This window comes from Pinus tabuliformis, chromosome J, assembly GCF_031772625.1.
Source record: "Pinus tabuliformis cultivar Carrire ecotype Pingquan chromosome J, CPIR1, whole genome shotgun sequence".
NCBI lineage: Eukaryota > Viridiplantae > Streptophyta > Pinopsida > Pinales > Pinaceae > Pinus > Pinus tabuliformis.
Genome location: NC_142295.1, coordinates 122554860 through 122579470, shown reverse-complemented (window position 1 = coordinate 122579470; position 24611 = coordinate 122554860).

Genomic DNA, 24611 nt, shown 5'->3' with positions numbered 1-24611 from the left:
AAATTCCAGAAAGTTATCTTTCAAATTATTGAAATGTGAAATTATTTTTAAGTAACATGATATGTGGTGGATGAAGGCAAAGAGAAATGGTAATAATGAAAGAATATAAATACAACAATCAATAGTCACAAATATAAGACATGCCATCTAAAAACCAAAATATGGTTGGAGTGACAAAGTTTTCATGTTATCTATCCAACATGCATTATTGAAAATACCATGTATTAAAAGCCCCTCTATGAAAAAACATATAATCTGTACTAGTGAAATTCCTTTCACCTATTTTTTATGTAGAAAAAAATTATTCTAATCAGATATTACCACCTGCACAAATGAAATGCCCCTCTTCCACACTATGGGGACATATCTTTATGATTGAAATGTGGAGACCATGTGTGGCAACTTTCTTACCAAACCATATTCTCATACAAGAAATAGTTCTACACCATCATCTTAGCCAAGTTCAATTCACACCTTCTCTTCACATTAATGGTTTTCCACAATGACCATAATGTGCAGGATACATTGCATCACCAACTCTTACTTGAATCACAACAAACATCGATACCTAGCACTTCAATCATAAATGCCATTAGTTATCGTCAAGGCACTAGAATTAGTCGGTAGGTGAAGGTTACACTTCTCCTCCAACATCTAAACTTGGACATTAAGAACCATCTCTCCCCACCTATTCAGTTCTCTATTCATGCCCCCGGCCTCATTAGGACAGATTCTAATAGAGGTATTCAAGGACAAATATTGTATTTAGGAGAAGATCTACAAAGCTTATTTGAAATTCAAATGAATTGCACCATAACAGCCCCTATTCCAGAACTTCGGGTTCTCCTTATCCACACCCTATGGTAGATCTTATACAACTACAGTACAGTGTAAGAGTGTCAAAGGTGGGCATTGTGAACCAGAAAGTGTTTTCTAACCAATATAGTGCCCCCGCCCATGTTTTAAACTTGGTTTATCCACACCCTATGGTAGTTCATATACAACTATAGTACAGTGTAAGAGTGTTAAAGGTGGGCGTTGTGCACCAGAAAGTGTTTTCTAACCAATATAGGGCCCCTGCCCATGTTTTAAACTTGGTTTATCTGTCTAGAAAGGCTTGTGGGTAGTTGGCAGTCCCACTGACTCGATCCTAGGTCTTCTCGGAGACAGGCAACAAGTCTATCAATTCTCCTGATTAAAAAAAAATGAGGCTTGTTATCAGCAATTGTATACTATGGCCGATAATCATTTTCAAATGGGACACAATATTTGTGCATATTTTTTATTTGGCAACCTGAATCTCCAGATCATTTTATTTTTTTATGTGCTATAAATTACAAAAAACATGGTTGATGCCAATGTTTTTTTAATGATTCACATCATGCATGCCCTCTATGGGACTTCTCTATAGAAAGAAAACTGAAGTTGTATTGTTCTTTTGCAAGGTACAACCCCTTAAGAACAATTCTCATAGACAAGACATCCTATAACATGACTTCGATGTTAATTTCTAAATACCAGATCTGATTTATGTCCCAAGGAATTTTTTATAACCCAACAATTTAATTTACCTAGTAAATATTTTCTAAAATTGTTGAATACAAATACTTTGGTATTTTAACAATAAAATTGATAGAAAAAGCACAAATATCAAGTCAATCACATGCCAAAAATAATAAAGCATCTGATTTATCCTTCACTTTTATTTATCAAAATAAATAAGATGGCGCACAGAGAAATATAGAACATTTTACATCAAATGGAACCTAGAAATTCAGCTCCGTGAAAAAATTGAACTACACCCACACTGCATCCCTCCCTCCTAGCCATCATTTGTGTGGCCCATGTGTAGTAGTATCCACACATACCAAATGTGAGCAGTCTGATCTACACGTGTTGCCTCCCTAAACAAGATAGCCGTGTGAGTCTCCTAGAGCTAGATCTCAGCCATATTTGAATCTCGTGTTCAACAGCTCATATTGTCTTAGCCTCCAGTGAGTTTCCTTCTCTAGAATTTTCTAGCAGCAAAATTTTCTTTCTCTTTAGCCTTTGAGTTTCTCATTGCTCACTTGATGAAATGTCTCTCAAATTTATAAATCACTTGCAATTGTAATGTGTCCTTCCCCTTCCCTTATGATGTATTTATAATTCTGCATTCCGCTAGATCCATAACCCTAATCTCCAATGTGATAGATAGCTAGGATTATAGAGTTTTTACAGCAAATGGATCTTGGACAAAATGTCTCATACTATCCACATCATTGTCATTGATCTTATTTATATGTGCTCAAAATTAAAGAAAGTCCCTATAGATTTGGTAGTACTTAAAATAGCATCAAAGAAATAGATATGCCTTAGTCTATAACAATAAGAACCTGATCATTTCTAATATAAAACCTACAATCTATTAGAGTTTCCCTATGAAAAGAGTCAAAATATCCATTGGGCTTTGAGATATGTGCCCACTCTAGGACACTGTGCTTGAAAGGAGGTTAAGTAGTTGTAACTTTACTAACACCGCAGTTGGTTGGATATTTAAGCTCATAAGTGACTGGAGCTGAAGATGTTTCTTCTTGTACATGCATTTTATACCTCAAACTTCTCATAATAAAAAACTCATATAATCATCGACATACCATGCCTGCTTACAACAAGAATGAAGGCCTACATGGATTACAGTGCAACTAGGTGCATAAGATAAGTATAAGGACACAATTCTGAAGTTCACAAGTATGTGCATTCAAGGGAAAAAGATTGTTGACTGGCCAATCAAACAATATCTACACAAATAACCACTCTGTAAATGAAACTAGAACCACAACATCCCACTTTCCAAATCTGAAATGACTAAAACAATGCTTGCAATAATGTTGCAATCAACATATAAGAATAGAAGAGTGCAAGACATCTATAGGTTAATGGAGACTCATAGAAATACAATGCTTCTGGGCATCTAAAAAACTGACATCAAAGATGCTTGTTGCCCCTATAGCTCTATATACAAAATCTGAATATGAGCCTACATATATATTTTGTTTGAGCATTATAAGCTACAAGATTTTATTCAAGGCATCATTGCTTTTTTTGCATCAAATTACAACAATCCATAATTAGGTTGCTCGCTGTCAAAAATATTCTTATCTCACATAAAAAAAGGAAAAGATAGTTGTTATAATAAACCTTCAAATATCCATGCAAGTATATCCAATTAACTACATAAGAGTTGTATGACATGAAATAGAAAAATAGATAATTTACTTGGAATGCATGCTACAGGAAATACAACTCCAGCACAGAATATATTCAAATATAGCATGCAACCGAAGGAAAAAACGGATTGGGGTTGAAATTCCACCCATCCAAATATATAAAATGAGTAGACTAATGGACATTTCCAATGGCTTAACCATATGCTCAAGAATTGCTCTACTCAACAGATTTCATCCTACATGTGGCCATTTGAATTGGTATTGGAAATGATAGAGATCTAAAGGAATTGCATGCCAAGCATATAAAATTAATCAATAACCCATTTCCACCATTCTTCAACAAAGAACACAAGCTGGTATAAATATTTTCATGCCCCCAAATCACGACGAAGGCTGAGTTCTGCCATGATATTCCTTTAGAAGTATGCCCAGCCAACTGGATATATACATATACAAATAGAGAAGCTACAACCAATACAATAATCACTCCGTCACCCTCAAAATGCAAGCATGAAAATTGTTCAAATGGCTTCCAGAGTGTTTAAGATCATGGATATGGAAACTACAACCATATAAAGGTTATTTCCCCATTGCCATCCAAAACACGGGTGAAATAAAATGGTTCAAGGCTTCCAACAATCTTAAGGTCATGGTTATGTGCATCTGCCAAAGCCAACAATTCAAATAGTAAGTGGAATGAGGTTTTCCCCAGTCAAAGCAAAGGAAAATAGAAAAGGTTAGGGAACAATCAATTTCCACATATGGCTTGATCCACAAACACCAAATTTTCATGCAAGAAAATGGACGCTATACCCATCATATAATTCCCATGCAAGATGGCAAGGTGTAGGCCTTTGCATGGCCTGGCTCTTTTGTTTGCGAATAGACTTTAATAAAATGATAAGAGTTCAAATTTTTGGAAGAAGAGTTGAGAATAAATAGGCCAACTGAGGGAAATAAGGCACCCAACAAACATTTCAAACTCATGCAACAAAACATTCAAAATGCAAGAGATAAAGGGCACTTTAAGGGCCACAGAACCTAACTTATTTTCTTCCAGAGGTGGCTCGACTACTTTCCCCTTCTTTATGATGTTTCCATGGCATCCACTACACTCAACAATGAAATGGATACCCTAAGAGGCTGAATTTATGTCTGTGATATCGACCCTCAACTAACTTCTACTTTTGGGGTAAAACAAGAAAGGGCTAGGCTAAACAAAGAAAACATGGCCTCTTCTCTTCATAACTGAGGCCTTCCAACAAATGCACCTATGCCCGAAGAAACCACCACAGAAATGGGTATCCAATGGTGCGAGAAGAGATGTGGTATGGGAGTTACAAAGGTAAGGATGATGGCCAAGTGGAGGTCGCTCCTCCATAGCAATGGAAACCTCCAACTCAAATAAATGCCAAATGAGGCTAGGTCGCCACCTTGTGATGCCTCTCTAGACCCTCAGTTGTTATATGGAAAATCGATGGTGGAGGATGGAGACCCTTAGTGCACCTACAAGGTCTCATATCCACATTGAATGCCAAGAAAACTTTGGCTATGCAATCCCAAGGTTTATTCCCCCACCAAGGCTTGAGGTCGCACCTACCAACTGTGATTTGTGTACAAAATTTCTTATATACCTTATGCATATGTGCTTTCATAGGCCTTTGCATTTCATTTTGTTCATATGTAGGCCTAGCAAAGATTTATATGCTTGGAAGCATGTTAGTGCTAGTCCTTACGAATAATTATGATGTATTAACCTTGTGTGCTTTTTACTCAGGTACACAAACATTAGCTTAAGCAAGGAGTATAACAAGTACGAGGGTCATCAACCATAATAATGCCAATGCTTAGTCACCATAAAAAATCAAGAGAAACAAAAGCATAAACTATATATAAACAACCTATTCATCACATGATAATCCATGACATCATGAAACCAAGAAAACTATAACCAACATGTAATGATCATCATGATAGCACCAATCATAAAGAACACATATATATATCGTTCCCTTCCTCTCACCCTTGGCACTAGGTGTGATAAAGAAGAATCTATATTTCACTGCCTTGGTGGTATCAACCATTATGATTTCCTAGGCGTGGTACAAACTGGTAGAAGGTGGTGCGAATGGGTTACGAGTGGTGTGCCTTGTGCCAATATGATGTTTAGAGGTGTGGTAGTAATGAGTAAATAAAATATATCCTTAAAGGTTATACCTTTGCTAGCCTTTCTTACCCTAATCTAAAAGGTGATGGAAGTTAGAAGGTTGTACAAACCCATGTCTTCGTTTGTTGTGCTTGGGGGAGCCACTACACATATTTCACTTTATAGTAGAGGTAAATGAAAAAAAATTGATCAACAATCACCGTAATGAAAGGAGTGAGGTCTTTGATATTTTCTTGATTTCCTGCTTTAAAAAGCATATATAAAGAGCTATCAAGATCGATGACTATGTTTTTTCTTGGAGCCAATTCCATTTCATTGTAGGAAAACAACTAATCACACACAAATTATAAGACTATTTCCAATTTCACATCACTTGTAAGAACAACATGGGACTCCATAAGTAATAACATAACTAAATGTTAGAACATATCCTGAAACACCACTAGGAACATTAGAAATTGTACACTAATTCTCTTATTTGTGCTTTCCGTTTAGATTAATAGCTTATACGGAGGATAGAGTTCATCTTCATTGTCCAGTAATACATATTTGGTATTAGTAATAGTCTGGGTGCAGATGGAGTACTACTTAGCCTTAGTGGGAGGTGGTGTAGCATTTGATTACCCAAGGTCCATAACACAGTTTCGTTTATATATAGATTGTATAATGAACTCTATAGAGCAATGGGTGGTCAGAGCATCTCAAGCTCCCAAAGAGTCATATGTACTGCAAAGGTACAAACATTGTTGAAATATTCATGGAATATTAGTGAAACAAAAAATAATATGGAAAAATCATTTGCTCTTCTAAAAGAAATGCCATTATTGTGAAATATTACTTCAAAAAACATTGCAATGTTGCGGATTCCTTAAATTATAATCTCCTATCTCACGATTTTCTTTGAAGCTTTTGGTATCCAAATTGAAATAAATGTGAGTAAATATAAAGCTATTTTTCAAGTCATTTAACATTAATCACATCCTCAAAATGAACAATGCATAGACTCAAATGGTGAATCAAGAAATTCAAGCCACCCATTAATTGAACTTTAATTGGATTTGATAATGAAATTAAGAAAAAGAAAATAAAATACTGCATTGGCCCTAACTTCCCAACAAACCACCCAACTATAGTTCTAAAATGGCGTCCAAGTTCTAGAAATATATAGGCATAGAGAAAAAATAATACGGAGTCAAATATGGAAAATGGGTAGAGAATGAAGGGTGCTATCAAACGAGAATGAAAACCAAAACAATGATCTCTCCACCAAATTTAGGGTACATTACATAATGTTTCATCTATAATCTCTTTTTATTATCCTTCTCTCAATTTATACTCGAGAGAAAATCAAACCACTAAATGCCTTGTCTACTTATATGATGAGCCCAAAAGTGATACAACTATCTTGTCCTCCAACTCCAAATAAGGCATCTCACCAAATCACAACCTTCTCTACTCACATCCATGTTCCATCTAAACAAGTTCACTATCGTCCAGCCACTTTTTGAAGATAAACAACAAGAGACCTAGAACGGCTAGCAAGAAAAACTACTACCAACACCTTGGCAACATGCGGCACTAAAGAAAAATGATGTTGTAATAGAACCTACAAGGGCATTCCCCTCCAAACTATATCATAGCAAGGATACACTTCCAAGTTCCAAATGACCAAATGCTCTCTCATTCTTGGGAAATTTACCCTCTCTCAACCATAATTCGACCATAAATAAGAATGTGAGATCTATTCGAGTGACCAATATTGTGCTTAACTAGGAAAACTAACGTGAAACATAATACATCCTCTCGAACACTATTAATTACTACAAAATTATATCCTTATGTTGTTGGACATGATGCTAAGCTTGAAATTGTTACAAACACCAATCCCACACAACAACATTTGAAAGCCTCACTCCAAATAATTTCAAGCTGCAACAACTTATTTCCTATACCCCTCTAATATAATAACAGCTCCATGCATGAAAGGGTTTAATTAACATTCATTATTCACCTTTATTTTATATCACAACATGTTTTCGCAAATATGAATCAAATTCCAAAATTAATTATGCATAATGTTCTACATGCATACCTTTGTTGCAGCCAAGGCATCTTCCACTCTTAAATTCTTTTCCTTCAACTATATTTAGATTTATATAATGCCAATAATAGGGAATTGTTACAAATAGCTACCACTAACTAAACCATGCAAAACTTTACTTAGATAACAACAACTCTACCAGAAATATTAGTAGTTCTTTCATTCATTTCTTCGTTTTCGTAGTCTTGTTCTTCAACCTACAAAGAAAGTGAGAATGGTATCATTGGTGAAAACCTTTGATAAAATAGGTTGATAGGGAAGTTAACTATCAAGTCAAACATATTTTGATATTAAAGAAACATTATGTTATTTAAATGTAATATATGTAACTACTGTTACATGTTCCTTCAGAGGCAGATATATTCAAATTATAAATCGCGTATCAAAATTGTTTCTTTCTACACTCATGTTTTGACAACTCGCAAATCAGATTTGAGATTAATACCATCATCATGAATGACATTAATGAGGATATCCATCCCCAAAAGGTGATGGCCACTTTGCAATATATGGTGGCTATACAGAGAAAACAAGACAATAATTTCAAGCCTCCACTTGGATAAAGAAACCTATTTTTAAGTTATAGAGAAATAACACACATCAATAAGGATTCCAATTTGAGACACTCTTTTATTAATGCTTCTTGAGTGCTCCCATCAACAAATATCATCGTTGAATCCTTGGTAACTACCAGCTTGGTAGCTGTACCTAGAACCTTACTTCCAACTTTATCCATGATAACAGTGCCTACACAGAGAAAGAATAAACAAAACTAAATCTACATAAGATATCAGAAACCCAGGACTATAAACACGGTGGAGAGATTTTATTCTTAATCCATCTCACACACTGAGATTTTATGCTATTAACATGGAAAATTGAACTTGTAGAGCAAACCATGGTAAATTTTACAGGAGAATTTTAACCCAAGGGTGAAATTTAAGGGGTTTTACATTTTAGAGTGGTAAAATTTTTATGAAACACCCATTTTATATAGTTAGCCCAACTTTTATTTAAAAAATAATTATTTTTTTCATTTTAGCCCAAAATAAAAGGGGCATATAAACCATGCAAAGACTGATTTGGCTCGTTTCGCGTGGTTTGGGAGGTTATATTTGCTTAGAATCACCCGATTTCCTGATTTGTAAGGTTAAATTCATTTGCAATCGCCCATTTTATGGTTTTTGTAGTTTGGGATGTGGTTTGGGAGGTTGGATTTGGTCCCAATCACCCTAATTTGTTGGTTTTCAAGTGGAGGGAAGGGGTGATTCGGTGAACGAGTCCCTAATTTCTTGGTTTTGAAATTTGGTTTTCTAATCAATGGCAAGGGAGAATGTCTGTATAAATTTTGTAGTTGCATATTCCTTAGTTTGGTAATCCTCCATTTCTGATTTCTAAATTGGTGACTCCTTTCAAGAAGTGCCATGGACCAGGGTATAACTTTTGTGATCGAAATCCTCAATTTCTTGGTGACTCATTGCAAGCAATGCCAGGGTATCAATTTTGTGAATCAGAATCCTCCATTTCTGAATTGGTGACTCGTTTCGAGGTAAAATGCAACCATCAAACCAACTCCTACTATATCTAGTTGTATTTATTTCTTAGGGAATCCCATTCCCTTCATGTTGTTGTAGTTCTGGAAGCGAGCAAACAATGCCTTACTTTGGTATAATATTTTTGTCTTACAATTCTGGAAGGCAACGAACAACACCATACTCTGGTATAATATTTTTTTCTTACAATTCTAGAAGGAAACCGACAACTCCTTACTCTGGTAGGCAGGGAATCCCATTCCATTCATGTTGTTTTAGTTCTAGAATTATGCATCAGGCGTTGTTTGTAAGGCCCCTGGTCATGTAAATGTTGACAAGGACCCCAAGAAACTCAACTCACTAGGTTGTGTTCATTCCAAGGTAAGTAAATGCAATCTATAGTGACAAATCATTGCCCCAGGCAGAAGGACACACATAGAGAATTCCCCATCCAAGGTATAAATTTTATAGTTTTTGGGACAGAGCCAGCGAAGGCAGATCCCATAGCTTATGTTAGTATCAATATATCAGTCTCATTAGAGAGCGAATGCCTTGCATCATTAGAGTATTCCCTCAATAATACCTTATATATATATTTACTAATCAATAATGTACGTGCCAGAGATCAAAAATTAGAAGAAGAGAGAAGATCTGATGGTCTTTATTTTGTTGCTAGAAATGACTTTCATAATGGAGTATTGGATGCCTCCTTGCATAATCAATATGGGTCTGCAACTTTTGATGTGTATTGGTGACGTCAATCTTCGAATGGATGTCATCAAAAGAGTAACCTTTTCTTACTCTATTCTAAGTCCGAAAATATTCCACGGGGTTCTTTGAACCTGTAAATAACCAATCTCAAAATATTTTTTTCTTTGGAATACACATAAATCTATCCCAACTAGTAGGATTAATCCTTCTTGGGGAACTTGAAATGAATAACAATTTTCCGAAGGCTAGGACCCTCAAATCTAATAGGCCGAGGTCCATGCTTTAGCAAATTTGAATTCTAGATTGAAATGATTTTTGCCAATGGCTACATTAAATGTAAGAAAATAATCCGTAATAATGAAAAGGAAAATTATCACAGTGAATGAGAGCATATCTAATTCTTCTTTTCAGTAGTATCATAGGTTCAAATCCTCAATAGTATCTAATTAAATTTGACTGATAATCCTTTCATGATCCTTCGTATTTTCCAACTCATGTATATTTCAAGTGAAGAGTCTTAAGAAAATTAGTCCTTGAAGACACTGGGCCTCGATTTCGGATCCACACCAGATATGATGTAAGAATGATAGAAGTCTCAGTCTTAGGGAATGCTCCTCCACCCTGGAACAAGGATTCTTAACACAAAATTAAAAACAAATACATTGTTCCTTTTGCTACTTGTTTAATTAGAAAGCCTGCACTTAGTGATTACAATCCACATCCAAATCCCATTGAAAATATACATTATGTATTGAGTTAACAAATTTTGAAAAATCCACCATAGTAGCAAAAACTAGATATTGGACATTGACATTTATTGTTTCCATATTACAACGAACGGATAGAAAATGATGCAAGTATCCCTTTTGTAATCTAGGAAACTATATAAATGTGTTACCAACATATCCATACACCAAGAAAATCTTGTATAAGTATATATACACAACACACATAGAAGATATAATAGAAGACATAAGGTAGTAGTGGTAGCTCAGTGAAAGAACCTGTATATTAGTCCACAACAATCATTACACTCTTCATAATCTGGATACATACATATTTATAATAGAATATGATAGTTACAAATTATTAACTATCTAAAATAACTTAGTCAGTTGACCCAACAGTGAAGTCATCGTGACATACATCTTGACTTCAACTACACAGTCTAGTTGACTATCTTAACTTGTCAGGTCTAGTTGACTAGGACTACTATCCCCTCCAACATCTCCCCTGCCCATCCTTCTACGTTTTGAAGAAGGGGAGATTAAGAAATATAAGAAAAATTAGAATTCTTTGCATCTTTGATCTATGTATCTATGTAGGTTTTTACCATTTTTCCATACTTTGTTTCTATTGTAGAATGTTGAACGATGGTACTTATTACTAGGGAAATTAGTTACTATACCATATTTTGCAACCAACCTATTTATTTCTGATTCTACGACTTAATTTTTTTTTCTTAAAAATAAAATGAAACTAATATACAAGAGTTGAGGAATTAGACAACACCAAAGTGCTTTTCATCTTAGCCCATGTTAACTAGTGCCTCAAAGGTGTTTTACTTGTAAACCTACTAAGGGTCATGGATTATTTCTTTTAAGTTGGGCTGCATAGGTGATAAGTACAAAACATTCCCCTTTTTAGTGTCCTCATCTAGATTGCTCCCAAAGCAAATATGTCTTCAATCACATATGGGCCTAACCATGCAATTTCTATTTTCCCTAGCTTCCCTTTGATTTGATTCTCAGGTAGTAGACTTTTTTGCTCGAGTATAATAAATAGGTAGTACGAACACCTGCAGTGAGCTATTAGAATGTCATATCTACTTCATAGACTCATGAAGCCTCGTTTGGTTAATAGAGTAAACTAATGAAACTTGGTTGGAGTTTTGTATTACCAAAAATATTGAACCATTGATCTTTGTATAATGAACTCTACTCACAACATAAACATTTCTACATGGTCTACCATTATTAGTAATCGCACAAGGACATAATACCATTATTTATTTATTTTTTTGAATGTAGGCTTACAATAAATAAATAAATAAATAAAAATGATAATATTAATAATAATATTAGATAATTTATCGAAAAATTGGAACATAAAAAGATTACTCTTATAATTTTTAGAATTAGATCTTACAACAATCATGTGTTTAAATATAAAACTTACTATTAATTAACTAAATATTTAAATGAATATGAAACATTTAATTATATAACTCTTCTCGAAAGTTCATATGTTACCTTGTTTACATTATCTTAAATTATATAACTATTTAATTATATAAATTTAAACATTTTTAATAAAGGTTTGACTAACCTTTTATTAATTTAATAATTATTTATTTATTTAAACTAACTAAATATTTATTTTTTATTTAATCATAGTTATGCGTTCCTATCCCTGTCCCTTATCTAGTCCATCTAGTTGTTTCCTAGTCAAATATAACTATTAGGAGGTCTAACCTTGAGCTAAATATAGACGTTACCTGGTCAAATATAACCATTATAGATGCCTGGTTAATTATAGTCCTTATAGGTTCTGCTCTGACTATATAACATGGAGACTGGATCTGATTCTTCAACTTGTCCTGATGATGAACCACAATGGTTGGTTCGAAACGCGTTGACAAATGATCTATCATGTGATTTACGTCGAAAAACGTTTTCTCATAACTTGACATAGTACCTCACAATAAATTTTCACTTGACAATTATGGAGATGCGATTGGTGGTATTGTGGCAGTATCTACAAACATAAAAGGTTTTTTGTGATATATATAATTATTTAAAATTTCATTTTTACAAATATTTATCACTAGATTCTCGAAATCCAACTTTTTCGTTACCACTGCAATATTCTCTCCTCAACATAACACTTTATTATCAAATGATATACAATCACTGTTTTTTTCTTGGCCTATCCTATGAGATCATGATTCAAATCTTAAATAAAAGGAGGATTGAAATATAAATCATATATAACAACGGTATCTACGCTTGCAAAATTGGCTACTACCTGATCTGCCTGATTTGAGATAAGAAAAATAAAAATTTTGTTATATGCGCTATTGAAGTTCATTATCCAATGTCTCTTTTCTAATGTTGAAATTCTCCAATATGTAAATTCTAAGAAGTTCAAGTAGTCTTCCAATAGATCAAGCATCCATGTCCACCTTGTTTCAATTGTGGAAGCACCCTTCCAATACCTGAAACTTTCTAGACATCCCAACTAGAATCTCAAATACCTTTCTTACGGAATCACTCACCAGTTCTTGTCCTAGGAAAATATATGATGAATTTACAATCTAGAAGGAGGAGAATTTCCGGAATGATATATTCAGGTATTATTTTTAACACGATCCAGTAGGATTCATTAATCTGAGTTTGTTGAAAAATTGTCTCTTGAAAAGAAATTCCGCCACCTTGTGAAACAACTACATGAAGCCTTCCATATAATGCTCAAATAATAGAAGAAAGTGATGATTTTACTTTCCATGAAATTCATAGAGGAAGAGAATAAATAAAGTAATGTTGTGATTTTGTTCTTCTCATGTTCAAGCATATATGAGAGTTTTATTAATTTTCGAGTTCCTTTTTGAGAACAATTTATGTAATGTAACTGTTATTTTTGATAATGAAGATGAAACCATTTTTGAGCCAGCACTAATCTCTTTCAAAGGGCTGAAGCTCTTGGGTTAGGGCCTAGCCCAAGCTACCCAACACCTCCTACTATGTACATATATGTTTTTTCTTCAGTTCATGAGTTAATTTCTATTGCATAGATTCATTTTACTTTGTTAGGTTAGGTTGCTTTTGATGGTTAGTATAGTTGTTCTTGTTTCAGTTGCTCAAGTAGGTTACTGTAGTAACAAAATAAGATTCAAAAAGGCCAACAGTAGGCCTTGATCTCCTTTCTCCATTCTTGAGACTACGATTTGAGGTCAAGTCACTTCTGCTGCCACCAAAAACACAGTTTTTTCTTCCATGCAACCGCTAGTGTGATAACTTGATTTGGAAAGATTGATATTGGTTCAGATTTAGTTGCTCAGATCATTTCTTGTTATTTTACCATAGATCTATCTACATGCTTTTCTGTTCATAGGTTACTGTTCAGTATTTTTTTTTTGTAGGTCAGAAATTAGGTCAAGCTAGACAAAGTTCTATTTTCATGGTATAGTTAGTTCTTTCTTTGGTCATTTTTTATAAGTAGATGTGAAAATATCTTGCAGGACACCTCAGCTCACCATACATCCATAGAATAGCTAGCACCAGCTCGCTTCTCATAGATTTCCCAGCTCATTCGCAACATTTCTCCAATCTGCCCTAATTTTGTGTTTTTTTCCATAAAGCTGCTTTATTGCTATTCGATAAAATCCAACCATCACGTTCGTCCTTGATCTTCCTTGACAAGTTCTAGACACCTCAACACCTTCATCTAGCCTTTGGTTCCCCTTTCCCATCATATTTTCCAACTTCAAAACTCAGAAAATAGCTCTGAGCCTCCTCCTGTAGATCCTCTTGTAGATCCCCTTCAGCCTCTTGTAGAATTTCCTGTGAGTGATTTTTCGAAGTCTGATCGCGATGGAAGTCTTTGGAAGGGTACTAGGGGCTTATTAGGACCTCTCCACACCTTCCTCACCCTCTGCAAAAGTTAACTCCATCTTCCTTTGCCACCAAACCTCTACACAATTGCAACCAGATAAATCACAAGCATGATAATTCCACATAAAAACACTCAAAAGCACAAAAAGATGTTTTCTTCTCATTTCTTTTCAGAAGTAGCTTGAATAAATGCAATTTACCTTTTTAGTAGCCAATGGCACTCATTTCAATAGTTTTCATCTCTTTTCTTGCAAAAGTAGGGTTAATAGGTAAATTAGGGTTTGCGAGGGTCTGCGTTACATTTAAGTTTTCTTTCTATTTGTACAAATAGAATAGCCCCTTTAGAGTTAGTTTTCTTTCATCATAGTTAAAGCTTCTTCTAAGAACTCATAGAAGTTGGCTTAAGTTCCTAGCAAGCTTGCGCCAGCTGATCAAGTGATAGCCCGCAGTAAGAGCTAGTAATTGTGCATACAACATCGTCACTTCCAAGTTTGTTATGAAATACCAGGTTGATAACAGTAAAGAAGGAAGCCCCGAGAGTTGCAGCATTATTGGTGCAATACTGGAGCTCACCACTTTTTGGCACTGTTTTCGGGGAAGCATCAAAGTATTTTGTGATTACTACTTTCTTCTATTTTCTACTGTAACATTTTGCTAAGTAGTTTATTTCAGCAAAAGTAGGGTAGTTGTTTCATTTCAATTCTGCAATTTCAATTCTGCAGAAGTAGATTAGGCCTTTCAACTTTGCAATTTCCATTTCTACAAAAATAGATTAGTCATTTCTTTCTTTCATTTCAATTCTGCAATTTCCATTTCAGCAAGAGTGGATTAGTCATTTCTTTCTTTCATTTCAATTCTTCAATTTCCATTTCAGCAAGAGTAGATTAGTCATTTCCTTCTTTCATTTCAATTCTGCAATTTCCATTTCAGCAAGTGTAGATTAGTCATTTCCTACTTTCATTTCAATTCTGTAATTTCCATTCCAGCAAAGTAGATTAGTCATTTCCTTGCTTTCATTTCAATTCTACAATTTCATTTCAGTGAGTTGCCATTTGTTTTTCAATCCATTTCAATTTTGCAGGTATGAGTAGAAAATCAAAGAACCACCAAAAAAGATTTCCTTTCATGCCTCATAGGAGTAGAGATAGTTCAATTTTTTTTTTTCCCAACACCACCATTGCTTCACATAGCCAACCTTCTCTCTTCTTTGGTGGCTGCAATCAAGAAACACCCTTAGGTAACAGCTAGACATATTTGAAGAACCTATAGGGAAGAAGAAGAAGAAAACATTCCTCTCGAGCCAATGGGTGAAAAAAGAAATGTTGGGAGCAGTACATTTTCTTCCAACTCATCCATTAAAGGTTAAATTGGAAACTTCGAGGGAAGACTTCAAGAGTGAGACGCGACAGATTCTTTCCATGCATATCAAAAGAAAACAAGACGAAGCAAAGAGGGCTTTGGCCATTTTTTGTCCTAGGTGCACCAAGAGGCATCCTAGGAATGAATGCCCATTGAAATCTATATAGGTTTGTTGAATCTATGAAGAAAATCATTCTACAGACAAGTGCCTTTCCTTGCCCAGACTTAAAGCTATAGACCAAGGGGCCGCAAAAGTCATTGAACAGACCTATTACATAGAACAAAGGAGGCTGCATGGACCTAGACCATATCAATAGGGGATGCAAGGAAAATCTCAAGCATACTATAACCCCAACCAAATCACTTCTATACCTTCTTAGGCCTCCCTTCTCATCCTTTCTAGTCCACGCCTCCTCCCTTGTCCTTCACATCTTAGTGTGATGCCCAACCAGTTGCTCATCCATTTCACCCCTATGCTCAGCCACAGCCTCAGTGGAATGCACCTCATCAGGGGTGGAAGCCCCAATACAACTCTCCTCCCGCTCTTTTGCCTCCACCACCTACTCAACCGCAACCATTGCCTCCTGCTCAACCAAGGCAACCCCAAATTCCTGCCCAACTGAAGTTGAACTCGAATAACAGCTAGACGCATCAAGTATATAGTGGGGAACCACCATTTCCAAACCTGCACATTGGAGTAGCTCAACCCAATTACAATGCTGAGGTACAACACTTCCAAACAACTCCTCTTGAGCTTAATGATATTCACCATAGCTCAGGAAGTGTATTGCAAAAAAGAGATTATATTGATATCATTGAAGGACCACATCCAGTAGAAGAAGATGCAAAAGAGAAGGTCAAAGAACCGTTGGCTGCACTTGGTGAAGAGAGGACATCGAAATCACAGATCGGGAGAGATCCCTCATGGTTACCATCAAATCATCCATGTATTCAAGAGAAAAATCAGCAAAAAGAGGAAGATGTGAAGGTCATGGTAGAAGGTGACATGATGAATGATCCAGATCAGCAAAAGGATCAAGGACATCACAACTATATTCAAATATGATTCCAGACAGTCATTAAGTTGCAGCAGTACTCTCTCCCTCAACTATGCTAGATCCCTTCAAAGTCAAATCATTTGGTCTATGAAATCCGGATACTTGTCAAAGCATGCATTTCAGGCCTCCAAATTATTTTGTCTATCATCTTGATGTGCACATGGATCCATTGGAAGTATTCTTATACTTGGAAATTATTTTGTTTTTCAAGTAGGGTAGGGTAGAGAAAAAATGGAAAAGGAAAAAATGAAAAATAAGAAAAAAAGTAAAAATCTAAGGTGAAAACATCCTTGGAGGCACCTCAGATTGGCTCATTGATTGAAAACCTCCATGAGGCGGTCAATGGGTTGGAAAGAAGAGAAAAGAAAAAGAGAATAATATCCCTCGGTGAAAACCTCCCTTGGAGGCACCCAGGGCAGGAAATTAGAGTGAAAACCTCCTTGAGGCACCTTAGTTGTTTTCAAAAAAAAGAGAAAAAGAAAAAGAAAATTAAATTTCCAGTTGTATTGCAGGTCTACAGGAGAACTTCAAGAATAAGCAACAGGTGCTAAGAAAGCTCTCAAACCAATAGCAACACCTATCCTACCTTCCCTCACCCTTCTCCATCATTCTTGACATTCTTTCCACTTCACTGTGCTTCTTTCTGAAAATTGTGTTTTCTACAGGAGACTCCTGTAGAAATTACAGAGAGATAGAAATGGATTTTAAAAGCAGTTTGGGGAACAGGGAAGCTTCATAAAGGGTTTATAAATCCACCAGCAATCTTCAAACCTCTCTTCCATCATTTCGAAGTTTGCATTACAACCCAAGGTCATTTTTTATTACTGTCCAAAAAACTGCAAAATGATCTGATACAAAAATACATAGAGAAAAAAATTGTTTTCTCCCTAACTTGAAACTTGTGCATCCATTTAAAAAATTGTTTCAGAAGGAGTTGTATAAGGATGATGGCAACATGCCCAAGCAATTTCAGCCAATTCTAGTGCATGGTTTCCAAGAAATCAACCTCCATCACCTTCAGCCATTTTTGCATTTTCTCCATGTCCATGCATTCATTTAAAAACTTGTTTCATGGGGAGATGCATATGGGTGATAGTAACATTCCCAAGAAATTTCAGCCAATTCTAGTGCACGGTTTCCAAGAAATTGACCTCCATAACCTTCAGCCATTTTTAGTTTTTCTCGAAATCCGTGCATCCATTGAGCACAATTTTCTATGGGAGGTGCATAATGATGATGGAAACATGCTCAGAAAATTTCAGGTCAATCCAGTCTACCATTTGGGAGATATGGACAAAACAACTCACTGTCACCTTAAAATATAGCATCAACAGCATGAGCATGCAAATCTGAAGGTTGAAGTAGACTCCTGCAGCTTAGAGCCAGGGGATGCCTTCCCAAGAAGAATAGTCACACATCAGACATCAACAAATCATAGCAGGTGATACCCTTAAAAATCAAGCTCCAAACGCATAATCGGTGCAACCACAGATGTGTAGAATGCACAAGGAGTAGTATCCACCTGTACAAGGAAGTTGAGCCACCAATGCAAACGCCGCGGGCACCAACAGTAGAAATCCATGGATAGAACACCAAAGTCTAAGCATGCAATAACACGACAACACACAATTCACGACTAACAAGTGACTAAACGCGTTCCTCTATTGCATGGGTATAGTTTAAAAACTACATGGAAAAATTAGATGGTTGTGATTAATCTAGATCGGTGGCCAACTAGCTGGCCACCCTTGTCCAGTTCAAACAGTGCTCAGCCAGAGTTCACACTGCACGTGTGTCAAGTCAACTCATGAGAATCTGAAAACAGGTAGTGGTGGCTGTTTAAACTCCAATGCAATTGATGGGAGGTGATTGCGGACAGAAAGCATAAGGTTTCATGATAACACTGCAGTAGGGACCAACAGTCCAAATAATGCCAACAGTCATTTTTGCCAGCTCACCATCAGCGGAAATATCTCAAAGAAAACATAAGTATGCCTCCTCGAAATTCCTTCACCACATTTTTTTCCATTTCATCCTTGTCCACTTAGCTGCAGTAAGCTCTATACCACCACCATAACCTCAAAATCATCATCTACTATCGTTTTTAGCCATTTTTTTGCTATCGACATTCTACAAGAAGCTGTAACAGTTCTACAGGAGGACCAGTGAGCAGTCTTACAGAAGAAAAAATGGGACTCTCATCCAAATTTGGGCTTGAAGAGGTAGGCTTGGTGCAAACCCACTTTGCATTTTCATATATACAAGGGGTGATGTGGTTGTAAGATAGAATGGAGTCTAAAAAGGGAAAGGAATTGCATTCAAAGAATTCTCCCTGCTTCTTAAGAAAAACATAGTTTTCATCTATTCTCTGTTTCTGAAGTATTGTCTCTTCTTCACCCTGGTTTTCACATATACAGTGAATGATGCAATTTTAGGGAAGATGGTATGAAACCAACTTAAGAAAAGATAGAAAAGATAGATCAACGCCTTAGAATTCAGCCTCTTCGAGGGGGAAACCTCCTTTACATTACATAAATGAACAATTCTTGGATGATTCAAATGACAAAACCTCTTTTCTATATATAGGAGTCTAAGGAGTCACAATATAATCCAGCCGACCTAACAATAATAATATAAAGCCACAAAAATAACAATAGAGGGATTCTATGGGGCACATTAATAACAATATGGGGGCAATAGGGGCAGAACAATATTAATAAGGGGTATAACTACAATAGTAATGGGGTAATTACTAGTATTATAGGGACCCAACATGCCCCTCTCCTTAAAATAAGTGTTTTCCTCAACACTTGAGTAGTTTTGGATACTTCTGCATAAAATTCTCATCCTCCCATGTGGAATCTTCAGCAGATAAGTTCTTCCACTTGATAAGATACTCTAAAATTGATCGATTTCGTAGCTGTCGATTTCTTGTTTCTGTGACTGCTTCTGGTTCCAATATAATTTTTCCTTCCTCGTCAAGTTCTGGCAATATTGTTTGAATTGGGAGCTTGTCATCTATAACCTTCTTTAAACATGAAACATCGAAAACTAGGTGCAACTGAGAAGCTACAGGAAGCTCCAATTTGTATGCCATAGTACCAATCTTTTGCAACACCTTGTACGGACCATAATAATTTGGTGATAATTTATTATCCTTCTTAGCTTGGTTGAGGGACATTTGCTTATATGGTTGTAGTCGTAGGAATACCCAATCACCTACATCAAAACTTCTTTCACTACGATGTTGATCAGCCTGTTGTTTCATTCTATTTTGTGCCAACACGAGGTTATCCTTTAAGAGTTGGAGGACTTGTTGTTGATGTTCGATGTGATGTTCCACTGCTTGAACCTTAGAATTTTCTCTTAAATATGATGTTATGGATGGTGGTTGATACCCATAAAGTTCCATAAATGGGGTTGTTTTTGTTGCTGTATGGAAGTGTTATACCACCATTCAGCCAGAGACAACCATTTGACCCATTGTGTCTATTTATCAGATACAAAGCAACGAAGATATCCTTCCAAACATTTGTTTACTATCACAGTTTGCCCATCAGATTGAGGATGATAAAATGAGCTATGAGCTAACTGAGTACCAAGACAAGAAAATAATTTTGTCCAAAGGTTTCCAGTGAAAATGGGATCTCTGTCACTTACAATAATCTTTGGGTTTCCATGTAGCTTTTGAATTGTTTCCATCATGCAGTAGAAACTGTACTGGCTTTAAATGGATGTGATAATGCACAAAAGTGTGCATACTTGGTAAGTATGTCAACTACCACCATGATGACACTCTTTCCCTCAGACTTGGGTAAACCTGTGATAAAATCCATTGAAACCTCCTCCCAACGTTGGCTTGGAATGGATAAAGGTTGTAATAGACTCGGTGTCTTAATTGTTTCAACTTTATTTTGTTGGAAAACCAAACATTCCACCGCAAACTTTTCAATATCTGATTTAAGGCCATCCCAAAAAAATTCCTTCTTAACCCTGTGGTAAGTTTTTAAAAATCCTGAGTGCCCTCCTAAGGGAGAAGTGTGCAATTCCATAAGAATCTTTTGTTTTAGCTGGGAATTCTTACAGAGGTATAAGCGATCTTTGTACCATAACGAATCATTTTGCCAGCTAAATGTATCAGACGTACTGGAATCTTGTTGTAACTTTCGAATAAGTTCGCACACTTCTTCGTCATTCTTCCATTCCTCCCTTGCTTCATTTTCTTCTTCCTCTTCACAATCTATGTAGAATAATTTCTTCTCAGCACACTTATGACCTTTAGTGTATTTGCTATCACAACTATAACAAAGCCCTTTTGCTCTTTTTTCTTCCAATTGTTGTGGTGTCAACCTAATAGGTTTTGGAAGACTAGGCACAACAACATTTCCGTCTTTATAGTTGTGAGTGGTATGCTTCCTGGTTGCCATAATTTTGCTTTCCATTTTTCTTGCTAACCTGAATTCCTTCTCTAATGAATTAGGTTCCCAAAGGCGAACATCGTGTTGGATATTATCCTTTAAAGACCCTATGAACACATCAATCCTATGCTCCTTTGGAATATCTTTTACCCTTATGTTCAATTTTTGGAACTCCTCAATGTGCTCCATTATTAAACCCTTTTGTTTGAGACTTATCAATTGGCTAAAAAAAGTGTTTCTTTTTGTATCTTCATAATGTGCTATCAATTCTTCCGTAAAAATTGCCCAAGTGATAAATTTTTTATGCGAGCAAAGCCATTGATACTATAAAAACTGATTTGGTTCCAAATATAAAGTTTCCATACGTACCTTTTATGTGTTTTGCACATTATTGAGATCAAAGAATTGCTCCATCTGTAATATCCATGTGGCGGGATCCTTGCCATAAAACTTCCTCATATCGATTTTTGGAATATGGTGAGTCTTCGATCCAACATTAGAGTCTATGGAATCATGATTAACATTTCTTTTTTTCTCATCATGAGTTTCCTTTAGTACCCTTTCACCCTTAATGACCATTTCTTGTAGCAACTTATTCATATTTATCTTCAATTCTTCCATCTTATCATCCATGCCATCAATTTTAGCTTCTACGCCTTTCTTTAAACAATCCATCTTAGCTTCTACACCTTTCTTTAAACCATCCATATTAGCTTCTACATCTTTCCTTAAACCATCCATCTTAGATTATCTTGCTTTTTGTGCAAGTGACACTTGTTGCACTTGTTCTTGTAATTTTGATATATCATATAGCATTTCTTCTTCTTCTTCATCAGTCATGCTAGAGCTTTCAGGTTCCTTACTAGTTGTTTGCATTTTCTTTCCTTGGGGCATCAATTACCGATAATAATGCTCTATTATGCCCTTTGAATTCCTTCAAAATAAATTTTCAAACCAAGCTTAAGAAAAATTTAAGAAAATCTACACACCTTTTCTCACTTTGTAGGAGCTCGATATTGCCTCTGACGTATCTCTGTACTTTCCTATCATCTAGTTCTGAATTTGTGACCTGCAGTATCTCTTTGTGTCCTCTTTCCAATGCCACAAGTCTGACCCAAATTGGATTCTCCAAGGAAAAGTTATGCGAAATCTCCCACAGTGACTTGATTATAGACTAGCTCAGTAGCGTGAACTTGTACGACGTTCCACGAGTCACTGTTTTGACCTTTGGATCTGAAAAATGCATACAAGAAACTACAGTCCATCCTCTTTCTATACCTTCTTAAAAAATTTCAATCCAATCCCCAGAGAGACAGTTATGATGATTTTCCCCAGGTCACCTGTTTGGAATGTAATTCAGGAGTCTGCAAAAAGACCAACTTCCTCAGATCATATCTCCGCAAATATAGCGTAAAAATCTCTGAAATTCGGACCCGAGGTTCAGCTCAATTTCTTCTCAAATGGTTTTTTTTAAACTTCTCAAACATCGCATAAAACCCATTATAGAAAAAATGCCACGATGACCTATTTGGAGCAGTGAAACCCTAGAATCCAAAGCTCTGATACCAAATGTTATGAAACCAGCTCAAGAAAAGATAGAAAAGATAGATCAATGCCTTAGAATTCAGCCTCTTCGAGGGGGAAACCTCCTTTAAATTACATAAATGAACAATTCTTGGATGATTCAAATGACAAAACCTCCTTTCTATATATAGGAGTCTAAGGAGTCACAATATAATCCAGCTGACCTAACAATAATAATATAAAGCCACAAAAATAACAATAGAGGGATTATATGGGGCACATTAATAACAATATGGGGGCAATAGGGGCACAACAATATTAATAAGGGGTATAACTACAATCGTAATGGGGTAATCACTAGTATTATAGCAACCCAACAGAAGAATTAAGCCTGAAGAGAAGAGTAATTGCAATAAAATAAAATGGTCTTCCTGTTTCTTAAAGAAAAACACGGTTTTTTCTCTATTTCTTGGTTTTTGAAAATTGTTGTATCCCTCTTCGCCTGAGATATTCCACAAGACTTTGAATATCATGACAGGGGGATTTATGAGGAAGGAACCTCTGAACTCAACCAGGCTACATGAACACCCAGAGGTGGTAGCCCTCTTTACTAGAGCAAATTGGATGCCCTTCTTTGAAAAGCTTCATGGGTATGATGAAGAAGTAATAGAGGAATTTTCCTTGTCTTTGACACCTCACTCAAAAACTCATGCCATTATCAGTCTCAGGGGTCTCACTATAGAAATCACCCAAGAACTCATCAACAGGGTTGCCATTCTCCCACTTGGACTACCCTAGAGCAAGGAAGAAAAACCACTAGGTCAAGTTGCTAAGAACACCTTCTTCCAGCCAGATGAGCATCCTGTAGAGGAAAAAAATGGCATCAAGAGAACAAGCATACCTTACTCATCAGATGAGGTCAGCTATTATATTATCTAGTACATCTCTTGTGAAGGAAGGCACAACATAGTTTATGAGTACCATTTTAGACTTTTGCATGAGTTAAAATATGGCATGGATCTTCCTGCACCCCAAAAACTCAGTATTCCTTATTTTCTCCTCCAATCCATAATAGATTTCAGCAGTAAATTGAATGCAGGAGTTCCAGACCAATTGGCTCATCATGGGCTGATTAAACTACTCGTGGAAGAGGCCCTCCACACCTTCACAATACCCATACCCTGAGAGATTTTTAGAAAATATGGTAGGGGAAGATGAGGAGGAAACAAAGAAAGAGGAAAAGACCAAAATAGAGAAAGAAGAACTTGAAACAAAGGAGTAAATGAAAAAAGAAGATGAGAAGGAAGAACCTGAAACAGAGAAGAAAAAGAGTAGAGTAGAGAGGAGGAAAACCAGAATAGAAAACGAAAAGAATAAAACAGAAAAGAAAACGACTAAACCAGAGAAGAAAAATACTAAAACAGAGAAGGTAGAAACTAAACAAGATGAGAAGGAAACCAAAATAGAGCTTGAGGAAGAAAAGATAACACAGGCTGAGAAGACAAAAGAAGAAGAAAAAGAGGAAGAAGAAAGACAACAGTGGGAGGAGGTGGATAGAAAAGTAGGATTCCATGATAAAGAGGAGGATATCACATCAGAAGCATGGGATGTTAGGGAATCCATCAGAGCCATCATGGATGAAGAGATAGACTAGCTGCTTAGAGGATGAGCAATCCATTCAGTTGGGGGGTGATGATGAGCCCTAGAAATGGGTATTATATGGGCTCATTTAGCATCCTAACTCAACTTAATCCACCATTCTCATTAGTTTATTTCATGTTTTTTATTACATTTATGCTAATAGAGTGAATTGGGCTAGTCATTATGTCAAAAAGTCTAATGTGTGCTTTATGCAGATTTTTGGTCAATTTTGAGATAAAATCAAAGGTTTAATGAGCATTTGGCATCCAAATTTGAGG